The sequence below is a fragment of the Cryptomeria japonica genome, chromosome 11 (genome assembly GCF_030272615.1).
Source record: "Cryptomeria japonica chromosome 11, Sugi_1.0, whole genome shotgun sequence".
Classification (NCBI taxonomy): domain Eukaryota; kingdom Viridiplantae; phylum Streptophyta; class Pinopsida; order Cupressales; family Cupressaceae; genus Cryptomeria; species Cryptomeria japonica.
In genome coordinates this window covers 654,586,423-654,608,733 of record NC_081415.1, presented here as the reverse complement: position 1 = coordinate 654,608,733, position 22,311 = coordinate 654,586,423, and positions in this window count along the sequence as shown.

Genomic DNA, 22,311 nt, shown 5'->3' with positions numbered 1-22,311 from the left:
TCCCCAACCACATATGTTGCATCCTGCATTCATTGGTTAGTACATTTGCATTACATCAAGCATCCTATCAAGCATCTTATCCATTTCATATTATCAATGCATCAAAAACACATAAAAAAATATACATTCATACATGTTCCACAATGGTATATAAATAGTGCATAAGTCATCCATACATGGAAAATAACTATAAGTCATAACACGTTGCATCCAATCATATCAATGCATATCATATCATATGTCAAATTAATATCGGAGTACAAAATTGGACTGTCTGTCCTAAGTATGGCCCGCAGGCTAACTACAAAATGTCAAACTACATAATGTCCACTGTCTGTCCTAAGGAGCACGTGCCTCTGTCACTAGATGCTCCCTCTGTCCTCCTCATCCTTGCAATGTCTTACGGATGATGTCCCTCCTGGTCCTGGTTGTGGTGGTCTCATAGGTCCACTCACTCCCATGCTGCTCAATGACCTCCGAGAGCGTGCCCTGCTCTCTGTCCTCGATCGTGCCCGATATGAAGCTGCTCTCTGCTCTGGTGGAATGACACCCTCATATAGTGTCCTCCAATGGTGTATCTCCTCTCTGGTCTCTACCAGCATCTGTGCCATCTCCCGTGCATTGGCATCCCGAATCGACCCAATATACTCAGTGACTCTCTGTTCCTCTCGCTGTGCCTGAGCAATTGCTGCATCTCGAACCGCTGTGAGTCTGGCTATCTCCACTCTGAACTGATCCTGCTGTCTCTCTAATGTCACAATGTGATCCTGCTGACTCGCTATGATAGCCCTGCACATCTCCGTCTCCTTTGTCCTAGCTGTCTCCGACTCTATGGGTATATCCTGCAATGCCTCCTGCTCCTCATCCCCATCCTCATCTCCGTCATCCTCATCCCCATCCTCATCTCCATCCTCATCATCCCCCTCATCCTCTTCCCCGCCCTCATCCTCCTCATCCTCATCATCTCCCTCCTCCTCTCCTATGAGTGGGAAGTCCTCCTTTCGCCTCGGTACTGGAATATTCGGATTTGTCAATGGCACTGGCCGTAGTTGTGCAAACCATCTCTCATACTCATCTGTCATCCTGGCATCTGCTACATCTGATCTCCAATCCCACAGTCTTTGTTGTAGATGTGAGAAGTCAACATATGCTATGTGTGGCTGAATCATACTCCCCCACTGACTCGTCTCTCTGTGAGATCGGGCAAAGTGTGCAGTCCTCCTAGGTATATCCTGCCTCTCTCCAAACTATCATCTGACTCTCTCTGGCAGGTACATCTTAATCACTCTCTGGCAATTCACTGGTCGCCCAATTAGGTACCTCTCCTGTCTACAATAAGGTAGCTCATCACTATCATCTGACCATCCCGGACAATCACGATATGGCCTCCATATGAACTCTCTCAGTCGGTCTAGCTCATGTCGCCAATATAGTATGTATCCAAAAGGACCCTGTCTCTGTGCTCCCCCATAGAAGTACACATATGGTCGATGTGGTACTACTTGTCTATCTGTAATCGGTCGACATATGGCTATGTGCTCAAATGCCCATACCTGTAACAGTGTGACTCCACAGCACAACGTCTGCACTCCTTGATATGCTATCTGATGAAGCTGAAAATACAGCATAGCTAGTACACATGGTCCCTGTAAAGCGGAAAAATCGAACCCTAGTCGTTCTCCCCTCCCCAACTCCGAGGAGGGAGAAGGGAGAGTCACTAGGGTTGATGGTTTTCACTTAGGAGGGACTTTACATTCAAAAGAGGGGTTGAAACCCACAAGATCCAATCCCACACAATGCAAGATTGGATTCTATATGAGTTTCAAGGGTTAAGACAACAAGGCTACCCTCTTTTGTAAAGAATGTAGATAGAATGATTGAACTAGGAATGCATAGAAAGTGAGAAAGATTCACTTATAAACTGAGATAGCGATATGATATGAAGCTGCGGACCTGGAATTAGCAGTAAAATGTCGATAAGGTGTTGTCCTGCAAATTTGAGCAAAAGTTGATGGGACGATGGCACCCGACGTGCACACGGTCCTCCGAAAAATCCGCGAAACGAAGGGGGATCTGTTCGTCTCTGCACAAGGATTCCAGATCTTCAATTTCAGCCGCGTACCTGCAACCTACACACAGAAAAGCGAAGACGATTGGGGAGTTAGGGATTAGGGGTTTGCCCTTAGGTCAAACCCCGGTTTTGGAATTAACCAAGAAATGAGAAATGCTGTAAATGTAATGTAAAACAAGTACTAGTACCTTGTTATAAGGATGTTTGTATCCTTATGTGCGAAGGTATAGATGTTGTTGTTTGTTGTATGTTGTATGTTGTAGCATGTAATGTGTTGTAAGTGATCTCCTCTTCAATGGTTGAATCCTTGTCTTGAATGCAACACTTAGCCTTGAATGGAGACTTAGAATGATCAATTGCTTGAAAGAATGCTTGAATGCTTGAATGCTTGAGTATAGTTTCCACGTTTTTTCCATCATATCGAATGAAAGAGGAAAATGTAGTTTATATACTTGTGAATTAGGGCTGATAGACTGATTTTCCCGACCTTAGGCCGCCCAGGAAATGTTATTTTCCAATTTGCAAACAAAAAGGCCCGAAGTCCCATAGGAGACCGGGCCCAAAATAGGGCCAGGGACCAGGGCGCTGGGCGCTGTGGTCCCACCTCCCGGGACAGCAGGGTGCAAAGGAGGTTCAGGCCAGGGTGCTTGAAAAATACAGTTTTTGGTGTCATGAGCAAGTTTCGGGGTCTCCATTCAGGTTTAGTGTTGCGTCGCCATCGTGAAGACCCAAATGCGGTCGAAATTGCAAGTGTCACAATTTTAGGACGCTACATTTAGCCCCCACTTTAGCGGGAGTATAAGCGTACGCTCATACTTCCGGTAAAGTACAAGGAAACAACATTGAAAAACTTTCACCACGTCAAGGAGGCAAGATACACCAAGCCCCCAGTGGACTAAGGATCTTACGACTTCGATTGACAAGGTAAAAGAGAAGATCACGAGGGAGAACCATGACTGTCAGTAGCAAGGTTCCCTCACTATGAGTCATGCAAGAAAGATATCAAAAATTTTCAAGGCAAAGCTAAATTTGTCAAGAAATTTTCAAGTATCTTGAAAAGATATGAACGGGATGTATGCCCCCCTACGTTAAAGCGATCGCACACGCCTCACTGGGGGTGATTGCTTTAAGGTAGTGATACATATAAGAAATGAGAAAGGAGCACGTTATCGCAAGGATTTAGCCCCCCAAGTGTGAGATAAGCCCAAGGATAATAGATACAAAACACAAAGCACGAGGTGACTTCGCTTTCCTCAGGGTCAGTATGCTGTATGATAATTCATGTATATCATATGTATGTATGCATAATTGTTCTTCATTCCCCAATCAAGGAAGGTCACCTAAAAGAAGGGAACACATGTGTCTTTTGAGTCAACATGAGAGAGATTGAGAGATCTCAATGCTTTGCATCATCCTCAAGTAGACAACACTAAGGACAAAAAATAGAAGAATGAGAATAACACATAGAAGAAGTAACGAAAGAGAGGAAGGGAGAATCTGCTATGCTAATGAAACTAGTCTAGCACGTCATCTACCCCCCGATCTTGCTGATCAATGTTTCGGGCAGGGAACACGCTAGAGGAGGAACATCCAACACAGTAGATGGAGCTATCACAAGATCCAAACAAGGGCTATGTTCATATCCCAAGCCACGGTGTTCTTGTCTAGGAGCTAGGATAAGTGCTTTAGAAAATTCGTTAGATAAATGGTTATCAATATCAACAAGTTCATATTCACTATCAGAATGAACAGGAGAAGTAGCATTTTCATCATGAATAACATTTTCATCTATATCATCATCAAGATTTATAATAATAGGATCTTTAACTCGCACAGGATCAAGACCATCATGCATCTTATGTTTAGGAGATTTTGGCTCAATTTCCGGCTGAGGAGAAAATGGAATAATGCTTGTTGAAGGTGTTTTTGGGGATTGCAAAGTTTGAGCTCTAAGACGACGCTTTCGCCGGTGTTCACGTGCAGAACGATTTCGTCTAGTCTTAGTAGGAAGTTGAGAAGATTGAGGAGGAGGAATGTTCTCATCCTTATCACTTGGGCGTTTAGGTTGTGGTCTCTTAGGCTAAACAGTAGGAGAAGAGGAAGGTCTCTTCTCTCCATAAGAGGAAGGAGGAGGAACTGCTCCATATAAGGGAGGAATACTCGGTTTTGGAAGGAGACCAAGTCCATCATGACGAGGAGGGATAGGTCTACTTTTAGGAAGTTTATTAATCATAGGCATAGTCACATCCATAGGGATGGGTTGGGAATCTTCTTGAGGAAAGACATTAGTTTTATCTTTCAAAGGAAGAACTTCCTTCTCAAGAATGATAGGAATGTCAAGTTTGGGTGTTCTAGGTTCACTTAGAGATAGGATCATATCTGTTTTCCACTTTTGATAAGATTTGAAAAGATGATCACTTCGCAGAGGAAGAGATTGGAATTGTTTAGGCCAAAAGTAATCAAGAGGAATGCTAGAAGTTCTTTCAGCTGGTTTAAAGAGACTATGATTGACAGTAACAACTTCACCATTATGGGGAAATTTCAAACACTTGTGAATAGGAGAAGCAATAGCTTTCATGGAAGATAGCCAAGAATAGCCAAGCTTCACACGAAATTGTTCGGAAGATGGAATAATAGCATAGTTCACATCAAGGGATTTGTTACGGACCTCAATAGGTAATGTAATAGAACCAATTGCAGGAGAAGAAAATGCATCAAATAGTTTCACAACCACATTTGTTTTGTCATAGATAACTTGATTCAATTGCAAAGTAAACAGAAATTCTTCAGTAATGACATTAACCATACAAGAAGGATCAATAAGCACTCCACGACAAGGTGTGTTCTTGACTTTTGCAACTATATATAAAGGACCATCAGGTGCCTTGATAGTTTCACTAGAATCAAATGTGATGGAAGGTTCTTTAGGGATTTTCTGTTTCTCTACAAAGTTAATCACATTAAGAGTCATGGACACAAGATCATCAGGTGAGACAGAGGAATCAGTAGTATCAATCGCATTAGAGGTATGAGAAGGTAATGGATCAGTGAAAATCTGAAGATTTTGGTTAGGAGGAGATACAGATGTATTGCCTTTATCATTCACTCCAGAAACAGAGATAGTATTATTATCAATCAAATCTTGAATTTTACCCTTTAAAGCAAAACATTTTTCAGTATCATGCCCAGGTTGACGATGAAATTGACAAAAAGATTTGTTATCAAAATTAGGTGAAGTAATCTTTGCAGGATCAATTTGCCTTATAGGAGGAAGAGTAAGCACATTTTGTTCTAGTAACTTATTCATAATACTATGCAATGATTCATTCAAAGGAGTAAACTTTCTTTCTCTCTTGAAAAACTTAGAAATAGGAGACACACCTGATGCTGCATTCACATTGTTGTTGATGATGTTTTCATTGAATTTAATGGACTCTCTGTTCGGTTTAAACTTCCCAAATGGTTGTTGACTACTATCACCCTTATCACTCGGAGTCATAGGATGTGATTGTTCCATTTGACTCACAGTCAGTTGATAATTGTGAAGAGTTGCACACAACTGTTGGAAAGAAGTAAACTCAGAAAACAGGAGTTTGTCTCGAATATCTTTTTGTAAATTAGAAATAAAGATTCTTTGAATATCATTGTCAGGCACTGGAAAAGAAATTTGAGCATACAAATGCTTATATCTACCAATGAAATCAGTCACTTTTTCTTTAACACCTTGTTTACAATGCATTAAATCAATCAAAGTAACTTTAGGACTTATATTGTTTTGAAATTGTTGAATGAAAGCATTTGTAAGTTGTTCGAAAGAAGTAATAGAATAGGAAGGCAATGAGCAATACCATTGTAGGGCTTTGTCTCTTAATGTTCTAGTAAACAATTTTGCAAGCAACCTTTGGTCATAAGCAAAATCAGTACATATTGTTTGAAAGGTCTTAACATGTGTTAGAGGATCACCCTTACCATTATAAAGCTCCAGATGCGGAATTTCAACATGTTTAGGGGGAATAGCTCAAACAATATCAAGAGAAAGTGGGCTCGCAACATCAAATGTGGGCACACTAAACTTAGATTGATTCATAGAGGCAATTTGTTGCTGTAAAGAAGAGACAGTTTGTGCAAGATTGTTAATGGTCGCTTTAGTCGAAGAGTTCATATTAGACGTGTTAGATTGTGATGGAGGTGTTATGTTATTGAAAGAAGGTAGAGAGTAAGGTGGTGGGACACTATGATAGTTAGTCATAGGAGATGATTGGACAGGAGGAACACTACAAGGAGGAATGGAAAATGAATTGCCCCCTTGTGTCATGTTCATTTGTGGTGATATAATAGGAACACTCATTGAAGGAATGAATGAAGAAGTTGGATTGAATGAAGGAAGAGGGTTAATTGAAGAAGAGGGATTGCCCCCATGACTGGTGATCATAGGAGGAATGTCTTGTGTTGAAGTAGTCATTATGTTTGATGTAAAAGTAGGTATACTAGCAGTAGGAGTCGTCAAAGGAATAGAATGATTGTCTTGAGTAGGAGGTTGTGTATAACCTAAAGTTTCAGCACAAATTTTCATAGGCATCACATTTGAATCCACAATGTGTGCAATACCACGTAAAATATCAATTCCATTCTTATCACTTTGAAGCATACGTTTTAGACCCTCAATTAAAGGAAGAGCTTGACTATCAGGGTATTCTTGAGACATCCATTGTCGAAAATCGTCAAATTGGTTATCCAATTTTGAAAGTTGTTCTACAGAAACATCATGGAGAGCTTCTTCATCATTAAGAGGATTAGAGGAATTACCCATGTCCTCGTTAAAAAGACCATTCAAATTAGGTTCCATCTCCTTAGTAATTAAACCTTGGAAAGACTTAATTCTCAGGCTTCGTCTAACATGAATAGTGTAAGTAGGACTTATTATTGTAAAACTCATGCACTAAAGAGAGAGAGAAGATTTTGAATTTTAGAGGTAGCAAATTTTAGTAAAACCAACCAATCTTCTAGATTTAAGCTGTTAAATGCAATCATGACAATCTCCCAAAATTTCGGAAAAAAATGTCCGGGACCGTGGCGCTCGGAGTGCACACGGTCCTCACAACTTTTTTCGAAATTTGCAGGGATGAAAGTTATGATGATTTTACAGCTAACCTGAAAAAATTGAGTGATTTTACGATCTGTAGATAGGCCAAATTAAAGTTGCAATCTCAAAATTGAACCCTACCCAGATTGTTGAAAAATGCAAAATTTGAATTTTGAAAAAGAGAGGGAAACTAAAATTTTGAATTTTATGATTTTAGAGGGAATGTTAAGAGCAATGCAAGTTTTGAAATTTGAAAATTGACTCAATTTCACACAAAATTCAATTCTGAAAGCAGAAATCAAAGTTGTTGTAATTAAGCACTTAATTTCAAAAGTCACAAATTGCAAGAATTTGAATAAAGCACTGAAATTTCGAATGAATGCCAACACACTTTTCAGATTTAGGATAGTAAGAAACACAATTTTGACATGAATTTCAGTTTCGACAATTTTTGAATGATTAGAAGCCTCAATCCAAGCAATCACTAGACCAACTTTGACTGTAATTTTGAAGGTGTTAAAATTAATAAAATCAGCCAAAATTCTGGATTTTAGCAGGAAAATACAGTAAGATCTCGCTCCCGAAATTTCGGAAAAAATGTCGGGGACGATGGCGCTCGGAGTGCACACGGTCCTCGCAAATTTTTTCCAAATTTTCAGGGATGAAAGATATTGTGATTTTATTGCGGAATCCAAAGTTACAGCCGATTTGGAGGTGTTTTGATTAGTGAAATTATCAGTCAAAGGTTGAATTAAGAGGGTTTCAAAAATTAGGGTTTTGACACTTAACCACTTAATTTTCAAAATCAAAGCACAAATATGAATTGATAATTTGTAATAGAAAGGCAGATCTGAAACAAGCATCAACAATTAAACATTTCACAAGTTTAATTACTTAAAAAGAAAATTTAGGGTTTTTATGCAATTAACCTCTAAAATTTTGCCAAAGATCAAACATGGAAATGTAATCAAGGAATCCAATTTTCAGATCTAACCATGAATAATCAAAAAGGATGTTCACGTCGGGTTCACCAAAATGTAAAGTGGAAAAATTGAACCCTAGTCGTTCTCCCCTCCCCAACTCCAAGGAGGGAGAAGGGAGAGTCACTAGGGTTGATGGTTTTCACTTAGGAGGGACTTTACATTCAAAAGAGGGGTTGAAACCCACAAGATCCAATCCCATGCAATGCAAGATTGGATTCTATATGAGTTTCAAGGGTTAAGATAGCAAAGCTACCCTCTTTTGTAAAGAATGTAGATAGAATGATTGAACTAGGAATGCATAGAAAGTGAGAAAGATTCGCTTATAAACTGAGATAGGGATATGATATGAAGCTGCGGACCTGGAATTAGTAGTAAAATGTCGATACGGTGCTGTCCTGCAAATTTGAGCAAAAGTTGACGGGACGATGGCGCCCGGCGTGCACACGGTCCTCCGAAAAATCCGCGAAACGAAGGGGGATATGTTCATCTCTGCACAAGGATTCCAGATCTTCAATTTCAGCCGCGTACCTGCAACCTACATACAGAAAAGCGAAGACGATTGGGGAGTTAGGGATTAGGGGTTTGCCCTTAGGTCAAACCCCGGTTTTGGAATTAGCCAAGAAATGAGAAATGCTGTAAATGTAATGTAAAACAAGTACTAGTACCTTGTTATAAGGATGTTTGTATCCTTATGTGCGAAGGTATAGATGTTGTTGTTTGTTGTATGTTGTATGTTGTAGCATGTAATGTGTTGTAAGTGATCTCCTCTTCAATGGTTGAATCCTTGTCTTGAATGCAACACTTAGCCTTGAATGGAGACTTAGAATGATCAATTGCTTGAAGGAATGCTTGAATGCTTGAATGCTTGAGTATAGTTTCCACGTTTTTTCCATCATATCGAATGAAAGAGGAAAATGTAGTTTATATACTTGTCAATTAGGGCTGATAGACTGATTTTCCCGACCTTAGGCTGACCAGGAAATGTTATTTTCCAATTTGCAAACAAAAAGGCCCGAAGTCCCATAGGAGATCGGCCCCAAAATAGGGCCAGGGACCAGGGCGCTGGGCGCCATGGTCCTGGGGGACCAGGGCGCTGGGCGCTCTGGTCCCACCTCCCGAGACAGTAGGGTGCAAAGGAGGTTCAGGCCAGGGTGCTTGAAAAATGCAGTTTTTGGTGTCATGAGCAAGTTTTGGGGTCTCCATTCAGGTTTAGTGTTGCGTCGCCATCGTGAAGACCCAAATGCAGTCGAAATTGCAAGTGTCACAATTTTAGGATGCTACAGTCCCCATGCATACATCGTCCCCTCTGTCGCCATCTACTCTAGTACTCTTCCCCATCCAACAGGGAATCCATGTCCTCATCTGTCTCCTGCTAGTAGACATGCTATCACCACTGCTATCACCACATACTATCGATCATACTCCGATGCCATGGTCTCCCAGCCAATCTCCCTCTATACGATATCTAGATCATCTACGTCACACTCAAATAATCTGCACAATGCATCTCTCCCTGTCACTGGGTCATACTCTATCATCTCTCCATGAATTGGAATGCAGAGGATACGCTATACATCCTCTAGTGTCACAGTCGCCTCTCCAGTCACTAGATGGAAGGAGGAGGTCTCTGAATGCCATCGCTCTGCCAATGCAGTAAGCAATCCTGTGTTTGCCCTAATCTTGGGCATGAATGTGATATAGTATATCCCCAGTCCTAATAATGTATCTCTGTCCGTGCTCCTGAGTCTATGTCGTAGCATGAAGCAGTCAGGTCAGTTCTCCCATGTGATCAATGGACATTGTCGACTCTGCATCACAATTGGGGCACATTTTGTCAGTTTTAGGGTTTGCTCCTACGGGTTGCATTTCCTCATTTTCATGTCCAAATCAGGGTGTTTTTCATCTAATCTGACCTATCCTGCCCTTATCCCCCCTTTCTAGATCATTTGCATGTCGTTTTGGACCAAAATTGAGTTTCCAATGCACAACTGCGCCTGTGTCAAGGAACCTGTGCCTGTGTCATGTAACCTATGCCTGTGTACCCTACACAAGCACAGAAGACCTCACACAAGCATAGGATTTGTCCTACACAAGCGCAGAAGTCAGTTTCTACACTCCCTGTGGGCCCCACAATGTCCCGCAAGCAATCAAACTTCATGAAATTGAAAATATGGGTTTTTGAGATACATACCGCTGCTCCTGCATCGTCCGGTCATCTGAATGTGCGTACACATTCTTCAAGGTGATCTGCCATTGGAATGTTCACCATCTATCTGCAAGTGTCCTTGTCCAGAGCAACAAATTCTCCTCTTTGGCTAGTGCAAATGAGCTCTTTTCACTTTCTTGGTCCCATTTATAGATCTTTGTCAGTGCATAGATGGATGTGCATCCTCTCCATCTCATGTTGGTCATGGTCTTGTGCACCTTAAATTGCTTGTCCTTAGTGCATCCCATCTCCGATTGTCAGTCTGTTCGATCCTATCATTTTTATCGATCAATTGGCCTCTTCTCTGCATGTTTCCGGCCAATTCTTCGAGGGGGCATGCATATGTCATTATTATTGTTTGGGGCATTTTTATTATTGTTCTTTGAAACAATGCTTACAAATCGCATTGTCTCAAAGAGGGGCAAAATGTAGACACCTAAAAATGGTCAACGCTTGCGGAGTCATACTTTAACATTTGCGCATTGAATCATTTTAGGTTTTTGCGTCGCATTAACATTCTCCTATGTCACACACTTGGTTTTTATCATATGCGAGCATCGAGTCATTCTTCTACATTCTTCATTCATCTCACTCTCAAATTTGGTCTTGTCGACAACACTATCCAGTCATGATTTTGATCAATTTTATCCTGTCGCATCAATGTGTGTACTCATTTGTCATTATTTTAGACATCGTCAATCCTAATTAGGGTTTTCTCCTCTTATCAATCTTATCATCTGGTGATCGATTTGTCATCGATCGTTGTTATGTTCGATCTTGTCATTTTACGATCGATTTGTCATCGATCTATGTCATTTTCAATCTTGTCGTCTTGCAATCTATTTTGTCATCGATTCTTGTCCTCTTGTCAATCTTGTCATTTTGCGATCAATTTGTCATCGACCGTTGTCTTTCTCAGTCATGTCAATTTGGATCAATTTGTCATTGTTCCTTATCAATTGGCCCATTTATTAATCAAATCATTTGTCAGCATTGGTTTTTTATCAAGTCAGAATCATGATCAAATCGAATCGATATCAATTATCCTTCATCAAGACCTAATTGTCATCCTTGCATTTTGTTAGTTCATCTTTTAGGGTTTCATGATTTAATCATTTAACCTTGTTTGTCATTTCTCTCTCTAGGATTAATAAATTATTTATGTATCCTAAGTCTTCTCATCGCAATTAAATGTTCATTTAATTGGCTAATTATTCCTCTTTTTGTGAATTAATTAATAAATGACAAATTATTAATTAATTTACCTAATTCCTAATTTCCTAATTTTCATCAATTTTCTATTTTTCTATTTTTCTAATTCCTAAATGTCTATTTCTATTTCAAAATCTTGTCATAAATCCTTGCATAGCAATTTGTCATAAATTGTCATAAATTGTCATAAATCCTTGCATAGTAATTTGTCATACACATGTCATAATTTTGCTATTCTTGATTTGAATTTCCATTCGAATCATTATCATGCTAATTTGATCTTTTTCTCCAATTTCTCTATAAATTGGATGAATTTCTTCAATCTAATCCCTAATCAGATTATCGAATTTCTAATCACTTTGTCAAATCACATTTCGAGTACTCTTGCGCCATAATCTTGTCTATTTGCTTTCATCTCATGTGTATGCACTTGAAGGTGAGATCCACAAACAAAGGCTATTTGGTGAGGAAAGAAGAACAATGGAGCTGCATGAAGGAAGCATTCAGATCTATGTTTGGTTTGCATAGTATTTAGTTCTGAATGTTTTGTCTTTGTGTCTTTGTTGAGTGTGTTTAGGATAGATCACATTTAAGTTTTTGTGATTGGATCAGATTAGTTTTTATATGCTTGTGATGATTTCCGATTTCCTATGCTACAATATTATTATGTCACTCCTCATTCTTCTCAAAATTAATTAAATTAATTTTGTCACTTTAGACATATAATTAATTTATCAATTAATTATATAAATTATGAATTCTTCTAAATCCATTTAATTCCCAACTTTATCCAATTTCTTCAAAATTCTCTTCTAATCATGATTAGTTAATTAATCTTAATTAATTAACTAATTTCCTGATTCCTACAAACCTTCCTAATCCCTATCATTTAGCACTAATTATTGATCCAGAAATAATCATGATCATCATTTCTCTTAATTTAAAACCCCCCACTCATTATCTCTCCTCATGTCACATCCTCCTAACTTACCTAGTTTATCTCTTAATTCCTCATTATCTCACTTAATCCTATCACTAACCACTTAAACATTCCTAAAGGGAGTGGTCAACTTCTTGCCATAAATGGCTTTCCCATCTCACCTCCCAACCTTAAGTACCATCCACTTTTGTCTATTTGAGGAATTTTGAATCTCCCCATGCACCTTCTTCCCCAGGAATTTTTAATTCCTTTTATCCTTTATTCTTCCAAGAATCCCTATTTCTAAGGAATGTTTAATTCATTTTGTCCTTCCCAAGGAATTTTTAATGCATTTCTCCTCTTCCCAATGTGCTTAGGATATCTTCCCCATGTACTTGAGAAGTGTGGAGACAAGAAATTCCTTTATGGAAAGGATCTCCTACACCTCCCACTTGTCCCATCCAATCCTATCCCTCCATCTCCTTTCGATCTAGATCGTTCATTTTGAACCCCTCAAATCTATAAATTGGAGTCTCCTCCCTTCACAATCTATCCACTTCATTTGTATGGTCGTGCTGTGAAGTTGAGCCCAAGAAATCATCAATCCTACCCACATTATTCCCAAATTTGATATCATCCAATCTTTCTATTCCATCACTTAATGACCCTATTGTTGTGTATCTTGGGGATAAATCCACATCAATCATTGAAAGGAGAAATCAAGTGGATATAGGGTACATTCCACTTCATGTTCAATTCGAGAGAGTTAGAAGAAGGTATAAGCTTATTTGTTTTGAATGTTTTATTGTGTTTCAATGGTTTATAATTTGCAACTAACCTTTGCCAATTTTCTCTCATCTATTTTGGTTCTAGACTCCATTATGAAAAAAGGGTATCTCTCCTATGGAACACTCTTTGGCTGATAAATTTGTTGGTCCATGTTCAAATATTAAATTGGTTCATGCTATAGTCTTTAGAAAATGGAATAAGAAATTCCATATCATTGTTGTTGGCATGGCTTAAAGTTTCTTCTCTCTCTCCTTTATTTATGAGGAAGATCTAATTGTTGTCTTGATTGGGGGTTGTGGATTCTTGATCTCTCTTCTTTGTCTCTTAAGAGATGGGAATTTGGCTTTAATCCTCAAGACTAGTCTTGTAATTAGGCCCCTATTTGGGCTAGATCACTACGCTTAGCCCTTGAATTCTAGATGAAGATATCTTTACTTGGGGATTGCAACTTGTTTTGGTAACTTTATTTTTGTTGGCTCTATGACTACGTCTAAGAGGCATGTGGTTTATGCTTGGCTGTGTATGGGTGTGGACCAATCAACTAACCTTCCTTATGATATTTTAATCAATTAAGAGGTTGGCATTTAGATTTAGGCCATTGAGTATGAGTGTATCCCTTTTGCCTATTTTCATTGTAAGAAGGTAGGTCATTGTGCTAAAAAAATTCTTTCCAAGGGCACAAAGAAAAATCATAAAATTTTGAAGGAAAAATATCATGTGGAAATTGGTAACATGGTGGGAGTTGTTGTTGGAGGGGTTGGTACTTATGTTGTTGATTCCAAGGAAGATGCCTCCAAGGTTAAGAATTTGGAGGTTGTTGCTATTTTGTTTTGTGCTTGGTCTGGATCTCCTTTTGAGGATCCTATGGGATTTGGGGGTGTTGAAGGGTCTTTTGTTGTTTATTCGACCACCCCTATTACCTCTATAGATTTTATATCATTTGTGGAGGATGGTGATTTTGGTAAGACTTGTGAGCCTATTTGTGTTTCATTTGTATCCCCCCTATGGGGCCTCAAACTATTGGATGGGGGTTGGAGGGTTCCAACAAGGTGTTCTCTTCCCCTAGTCCTAAGGGGGTCTCCCAGGTCAAGAAGAGTGTCTTGGCTTCACTGGATGGAGGTTTTTCTCAAAGATAACTTTCTTTCGAATGTGTTCTCTTCTATTGAGGTTGAAGAGCCTCCTTTTACTCTGGTTCAATCCGAACAATGTAGGTAGCCTTCTTCTCCCTCTAACAATTAGGGAATGATGACTCGTAATCATCAAAGGGTTGATTGTGGATCAAAGATAAAGGCCCAAGGTAGATCTATTGGCCAACCAATTAGAGATAAACATAGAAAATTGGAGATTGCTAAAGGGACCTAGAAGACTCTTATGAAGATGGGCCTTACAGGTACACCTCAAAAGGTAAATTGAATATTATCTCCTAAAATATAAGTTGGTTAAATAAGCCCCATAAGAATGATCTCTTTATTAACATGGTGGGGGATCACCAAACATATATTTTTTTATTCAAGAGACTAAGATGTAGAGTGAAAAATTGAATAGAATTAAGTTGTTTCTATATAGAGATTATGGGATTCATTTTTGTGATGATAATGGTGCCTCTAGTAGCACTACTACTTTTTGGAATTTTAAGAAAATTAAGGGTGTGGAGATCCACACAAATTTAAGTCATCTTGCGACCCACTTTTATCACCTAAGGGATGAGACCTCTTGGATTGTTTCCCATATTTATGCTCTGATTCCCATATTTATGCTCTGAATAATAAGGGAGCTAGGAAAAGGTTATGGAGCTCCTTGGCCTTCTTTTAATCCCTCTACCAGTCTAAGAGATGGATGGTTATGGGTGAATTTAACACTCCCTTAAGAGATGATGAGAATTGACTCTCAAGTGGCTAATGATAGTAGATCTGATTTTTTGTTCTTTATTTACTCACAAGGGTTGTTGGACTTAGATCTGTAGGGAGAATGTTTTACTTGGTCTAATAGGTATAGTGGTGAGGATCTTGTTTAAGTTAAATCAGATTGGGCTCTTATCTCTTGTGACTAGATGTTTTCCTACTCCTTTGACTTATCTTCTCTTACTAGATTAGGTTCATACCATTTCCCTATTGCTCTCTCTATTGATGTTGTGGTGTTAAAGAAGATCTCCCCCTTCAGATTTGAGAAGATGTGGGTCTATCATTGGGATCCTAGATATTAAATTCGAGAGTGGTGGGAGGTGAATGTGTATGGTTCAACCATGTTTTGGGTTGCTAAGAAGATAACATCAATGAAATATAATGTGGTGCACTGGAGTAAATCTACCTTTGGTCACATTTTCAATTCTAAGATGAAGATTAAGAAAGACCTTGATGATGTCAAAAATTTGATCCAGGTTAATGGTGTTGTTCCTAGGCTTATTGACCAACAAATTGACCTTTTATCTAGGCCTCAAGTTATTATTTCTAAAGAAGAAGAATTTTGAAAGTAAAGATCAAGGATCCTTTGGATTTAATGAGTTGATCACAATACTAATTTTTTCCATCTTTCCACTTTGAAGCATCGGGCTTCAAATATAATTAAGTCCATTGTTAATGATGGAGCTACTCTTGATAAACATGTAGACATTGTGCCAATGACTTTAGAATTCTTTTCTATTCTTCTTGTTGATGGACACAACCTTGATTTGGAGGGTCAACACTAGTTCCTTGGAGAGATTCCCAACCTGATTTTTAAGGATATAAATCAATCTATTAGTAAGATTCTTTTTGATGAAGAAGTTGGGGCTGATGTGTTTATTGGCATTATGTGAACCGGTATGAGGACATAATGATATTGTATGTTGTCATTGATGTCAATATGTGATATGCAGAGAGAACTGGCATATGTGAGAACCGGTATATATTCCAAAGTAAAGCAGTATATTTGTTCAAGGTGAACCGGCATGACAAGCTGAACCGGCATGTAGTCATGGGAACCGACACATGGAAGCATTGTATGACTACCGGTTGGTAGGTAGTTTCCACTTTAGGATTTCCAGTTGGAGTACCTCAAGCCTATGTGACTCAATCGGTGATCTTTGTGTGATGAGTTAGCAGTATAACAAAGAACAGATCATGTTGCCACATCAGCCTTGTGCGCATGAAGGATCTTGCATGAAGAAGACTATCCCTATCTACCTCGAGAATGTGCAAAGTTTGTAAATGGTGATAACGTGTGATGGGTTATCAACTACCATGAAATCAGTGGAAAACAAATGATGGAGAATGTCTTGAGATTGGATCAAGACTGTTGCATTCAATATAGTATGATCAACGGCTAGGATTGAACCGTTTGAATTCCTTAACCTAACAAGTCTAGGGTTTAGGGTTTATGCTATGGACCTGTCTGTTGTCCTATAAGGTCAATGTTGTGATTTTTTCAGAGGTTGTTGGCAAAAGTTGTGTGTATCTAAGAGAAGAGATACGTGATTCTTGCCAAACCAGAGAAGAGAAGTCATAGTTGCAGAGTGTAAGTGTAGAAGGTGAAGAGGAGCTTAAGGGGATCTACATTGGCATTGAGTGCTATTATTAGGTCATTGATATACCTGTTGATCTTTAACCACTTCAATAGTTGTGAAATCCCCTAACAGGGTAGCCTTAACCGGCTTGTTGAAAATCCTCTAATAGGGTAACTCAAAGCTACTGAGTCATTGGCATCCTTTAGCTATTGAGTTCTTGAAATCCTCTAACAAGGTACCCTTAACCGGGTATTGTAGCCATCCCTTAACAGGGTGATCCGTAACAGGATCGGTTCCTAATAGAACCTATTGTATCTGTCTTTAATCGAACAAGGCTCCTAACAGAGTGGACTTCCAAAGAGTTCAAAAACAAGCTTGTGGGTATTCATCCCCATTGTGTTTTTTCCTAGTTGGGTTTCCACGTGAAAAATATGTGTCATGTGTGATGCTTTCTTCATGTGATGTTATGATTGTTTTCTGATTAAGTGGTGATGCATGTTGATCTTGTTGTAATATGTACATATTTGATGGTAGATTGCCTGTTCATGTATTAGGGTGAAATGGGAATGAAGAGTTAGATTATATGAGAAGATAAGTGTCAACCGGTCTTTGCTTGTCTCAGTTACACTGGGTTTTGCAAGTTGAACTCTGTTGAAGGACTGGTGCTGCTATTTGTCTATCAGTGCATAAGTGTTAGTTGACAAATCGGTTTAAGGTTGGGTTTTGCTTGTACTGATTCACCCCCCCTCTCAGTACTGGTTTGGTACTATTCGTTCATCATTAAGTTATCAATTGGTATCAGAACATCCTCTAGGTCCTTTGTGTTGCAAGCTTAACTGCTTGAGGGAAAGATCCTATTGTAATGATGAAGAGGGAAGGTCCAAAGTTTAACAAAGAAAACTTCAGTATATGGAAAGATAGAATGAAGATATACATCAGAAGCATGGGTGCTCAACACTGGAGCTATGTTGAGAATCCCTATGTTGCCCCTACCGGTACTCTCATCGATGATCAAAAGAGAGAGATACAGGAGAATGGGAAAGTCATGGAAGCCCTAATCAATAGTTTATTTGACATTGAGTTCATTGATGTCCAAGATAAGGTTAATCCCAAAGAGGTATGGGATGCTCTTGAAAATATCTATGGAGGTGATGAGCATGTAAAACAAGCTAAGGAAGAAAGCCTTAGAGGAAAGTTTGAAGACATGCAAATGGTTGAAGGTGAAACCATTCAATAGTATGGTATTAGAATCAAAACTGTTGTCAGAGATATCAAGAGTGCAGGTGGTAAAATGGAAGATTCCATTGTGGTAAGCAAAGTCTTGAGATCCCTATTGCTGGTCTATGCAATAACAGTTGCTGCTATTCAGGAATTGAGATCAATAGACAAGACTAAGGTATCCCTGGATTCCATCATTGCAAAGTTGACAACATATGAGCTAAATAGTTTTGATGGCAGTGTTCAAAAGACTGAATCAACTTTTAGAGCTTCTGCTGTACCATCCAGAAAAGGAAAAGAAGCAAGCACTAGTGGTGAACCAAGACAGAGCAGAGTAATGGATGATGAGGAGTTTTTGATGGAATTTGAAGCTCTTCTTGCCAAGAAATTTCCAAAAGGAACCAGTAAATACAGAGGTAAGCTCCCTTTGAAATGTTTTTCTTGTAACCAGATAGGACATATTGCTATGAACTGTCCTAATAGTGACAACAAGGATAAACCGGAAAGATTCAAGTAATTCAAAGGAGGAAACCAGAGAAACTATCTTGTTGCAGTTGATGAAGGTGTCACAGATGAGGAATCAGAAGATAAAGAGAATGAAGACATTGTGTTTGTTGCTGTAAAGGAAGATATGTCAGACAAGAAGGCTCTTGTCTCCCGCTTTGATAATTCCAATGAGTGGATCATTGACAGTGGCCGTTCTCACCATATGACTGGTGACCGAAGCAAGTTTCTATCCTTGGAAGAGTATGATGGTGGTGTGGTTCACTTTGGAAATGATGCACCATGCATGGTCAAAGGCAGAGGGTCCATCTCTCTGAATGGAAAGAGTAGTGCTGACAATGTATATTGGGTTGATGGTCTTAGACACAACCTTCTGAGTGTTGCCCAGCTGAATGATAGTGGTCTCACTCTGGAATTCAAGAATGGAGTGTGTAGAATCAAAGGAAAGAATGGCAAAATTGTGGCTATCGGTATGCAGACCAAAGGTAACCTATTTCAGTTGAATGCAAATATAAGTACATGTCTTATGGCTAAATTTGATGATAGATGGATATGGCATAGGAGACTCTGCCATGTAAACTTTGATAACATTGTGAAGGCTAGTAAGATCAAGGTAGTTAGAGGGTTGCCGATGCTAAGCAAACTGGATAATACCTTGTGTAGAGAGTGTCAGTTGGGGAAAATGTCTTTCTCAACCTTTAATGGTAAATCTTTCACTGCTGACAACTTGCTTCATCTTGTGCATACTGATTTGTGTGGTCCTATGAAAACTAGAAGTGTGCAGGGTGATAGGTACTTCATGATTCTCACTGATGACTGCTCAAGAAAGATGTGGGCCACATTCTTGAAAGACAAGTCTGAAGCCTTTGTGAAGTTCAAAGCTTTTAGAGCCTCAGAACTGATCAAGGAGGGGAATTTACTTCCGGTGAATTCAACAAATATTGTGAAGAATTTGGTATCAAGAGGCAACTGTCTGCCCCCCGGACTTCACAGCAGAATGGCCTAGCAGAGAGGAATAATCAGACTATGGTGTAAGTAGATAGAACCATGTTGATTCAAGGAAAGATAGCTCACACCTTTTGGAAAGAAGCGGTAAGCACTGCAGTCTACACAATGAATCAGGTACTCATCAAGAAAGGTAAGGACAAAACTCCTTATGAGTATTGGACTGGTAAGACACCTATGGTTAGCTACTTTAGGGTATTTGGTAGCAAATGTTACATCAAGAGAAGTGAACATTGGGGCAAGGTTGAAGCTAAATGTGATGAGGGAATATTCCTAGGATATTCCACCAAGAGTAAAGCTCTCAAGTGTTTCAACAATAGGACTTAGAGAATTATGGAAAGTATCAATGTGAGAGTTGATGAAACCTCTGAGAAACCAGAGGAAACTGGTAATGAGCAAGCTATAATTGAGCCAGTTGCAACCTTCTAGGAACCAGTTGTCAGTCAACCAAGTACCAGTAACAGTGTTCCTGAACCGGTGAATGCTGATACTGATGAAGATGAGGATGAAGAGGAAAAGCAAGAAGAACTAGTCAAGACTATTCCTCGGTATGTCAAGCTGAATCATGGTCCTAAGCAGATCATAGGAGATAAGGATGCAAGAATCCTTACAAGAAGAAAGATCAGAGAAAACTCATGTTTGATCTCTAAATTTGAGCCTAAGTCATTCAAAGAGGCTCATAAAGATGAAGACTGGATCAAGGCAATGGAAGAGGAACTTGACCAGATAGAGAAAAATGGTACATGGTCCTTGGTACCCAAATCGGAGCATAAAAATGTCATTGGCACCAAATGGGTGTTTAGAAACAAGCTGAATGAGGATGGCACAGTGATTAGGAACAAAGCTAGATTGGTGTGCAAAGGATATGCTCAAGAAGAAGGAGAAGACTACGGAGAAACCTTTGCTCCTGTAGCCAAATTGGAAGGAGTTCGTATGCTTCTTGCATATGCAGCTTTTAAAGGATTCAAGGTATATCAAATAGATGCAAAATTTGCATTCATAAATGCTGTACTTGAAGAGGAGGTGTATATAGAGCAACCAGATGGGTTTTCCCTATCTGAAGATAGTGATATGGTGTGCAGGCTACATAAAGCCTTATATGGTCTAAAGCAGGCACCTAGAGCATGGTATGAACATCTACATTCCCATCTTGTGAAGATTGGATTTGAGAGAACAAGTGAAGATAGCAATATCTACTTGAAATCTAAAGGAGATCAGATCCTGATCTATGAGGTCTTTGTTGATGACATTATCTTTGGTGGAGATGACAAGATGAGTCATGAGTTTGCTGATGAGATGAAGAGTTTGAGATGTCACTCGTAGGGGAGATTAAGTTCTTCATTGGACTGCAGATCCAATAGATGAAAAATGGAATCTTTATCACTCAGTCCAAATATGTCAAAGAGGTGTTAAAGACCTTTGGCATGGAAGATAGCAAACTGGTTGGTACACCAATGGTGACCGGTTGCAAATTATCAAAAGAGGATGATTCCGCATTGGTTGATGAGAAGGAATACCGATCAATGATTGGTAAGTTGCATTATGTAGTGCATAGCAGACCAAATATTGCACATGCAGTTGGCATTACTGCAAGGTTCCAGAAAAGTCCAAGAGAATCTCACTTGGTTGCAGTCAAGCAGATTCTTAAGTATCTAAAGGGAATAGTTGACTATGGATTGTGGTACCCATACAAAAATGATTTCAACCTGAAAGTATTCACAGATGCTGATTGGGTAGGTAATGTGGATGACCAGAAAAGCACAACTGGTGGTGCATTTTTTCTCGGTGGTAGACTGGTCTCATGGATGAGTAAGAAGCAGAGTTGTATCTCTCAGTCTACAGCAGAAGCGGAGTATGTTGCAGCTTTCATGAACTGCACTCAGACAATCTGGATGAAGTATGTATTAGATGGCTTCAAAATCCTTGCATCTAAACTGGTAAGTATATTCTGTGATAACACAAGTGCTATCAATATTTCAAAGAATCTGGTTTTACATTCTAGAACCAAGCATTTTGAGCTGAAGTATCATTTCTTGAGGGAAAAGGTTTAGAAAAAAGAGATTGCATTGGAGCATGTTTCCAGTAAAGAGCAGTTAGCAGAGATATTCACCAAGCCTCTCCCAAAGACTACATTTGTGTAATTAAGAGGTGAATTGGGGGTACTGCCCCTTCAGGAGGTAAATTAAAAGTATTTGTTCCACATCAGTCAGGTATTGCATAGTCATTTTTTTTTGCTGATTGATGTGTTGAAGGATGCTACTCCTCAGGGGGAGGAGCATAATGGAACATGGATGTTAGTGCCTCCACTTTGGCATTGTTGTCAAAGGGGGAGAAGAAGGGTAGCGGAGAAGATATCTGTAGAAATTGGGGAGAAGATGAGTTAGTAGAGAGATATCTTTGTATATTGCCATCAATGCAAAAGGGGGAGATTGTTGGCATTATGTGAACTAGTATGAGGACAAAATGATATTGTATGTTGTCATTGATGTCAATATGTGATATGCAGAGAGAACAAGCATATGTGAGAACCGGTATATATGCCAAAGTAAAGTGGTATATTTGTTCAAGGTGAACCGGCATGTAGTCATGGGAACCAGCACATGGAAGCATTGTATGACTACCGGTTGGTAGGTAGTTTCCACTTCAAGATTTCTGGTTGGAGTACCTCAAGCCTGTGTGACTCAATCGATGATCTTTGTGTGATGAGTTAGCAGTATAAAAAAGAATAGATCGTGTTGCCATGTCAGCCTTGTGCACGTGAAGGATCTTGCATGAAGAAGACTATCCCTATCTACCTCGGGAATGTGCAAAGTTTGTAAACGATGATAATGTGTGATGGG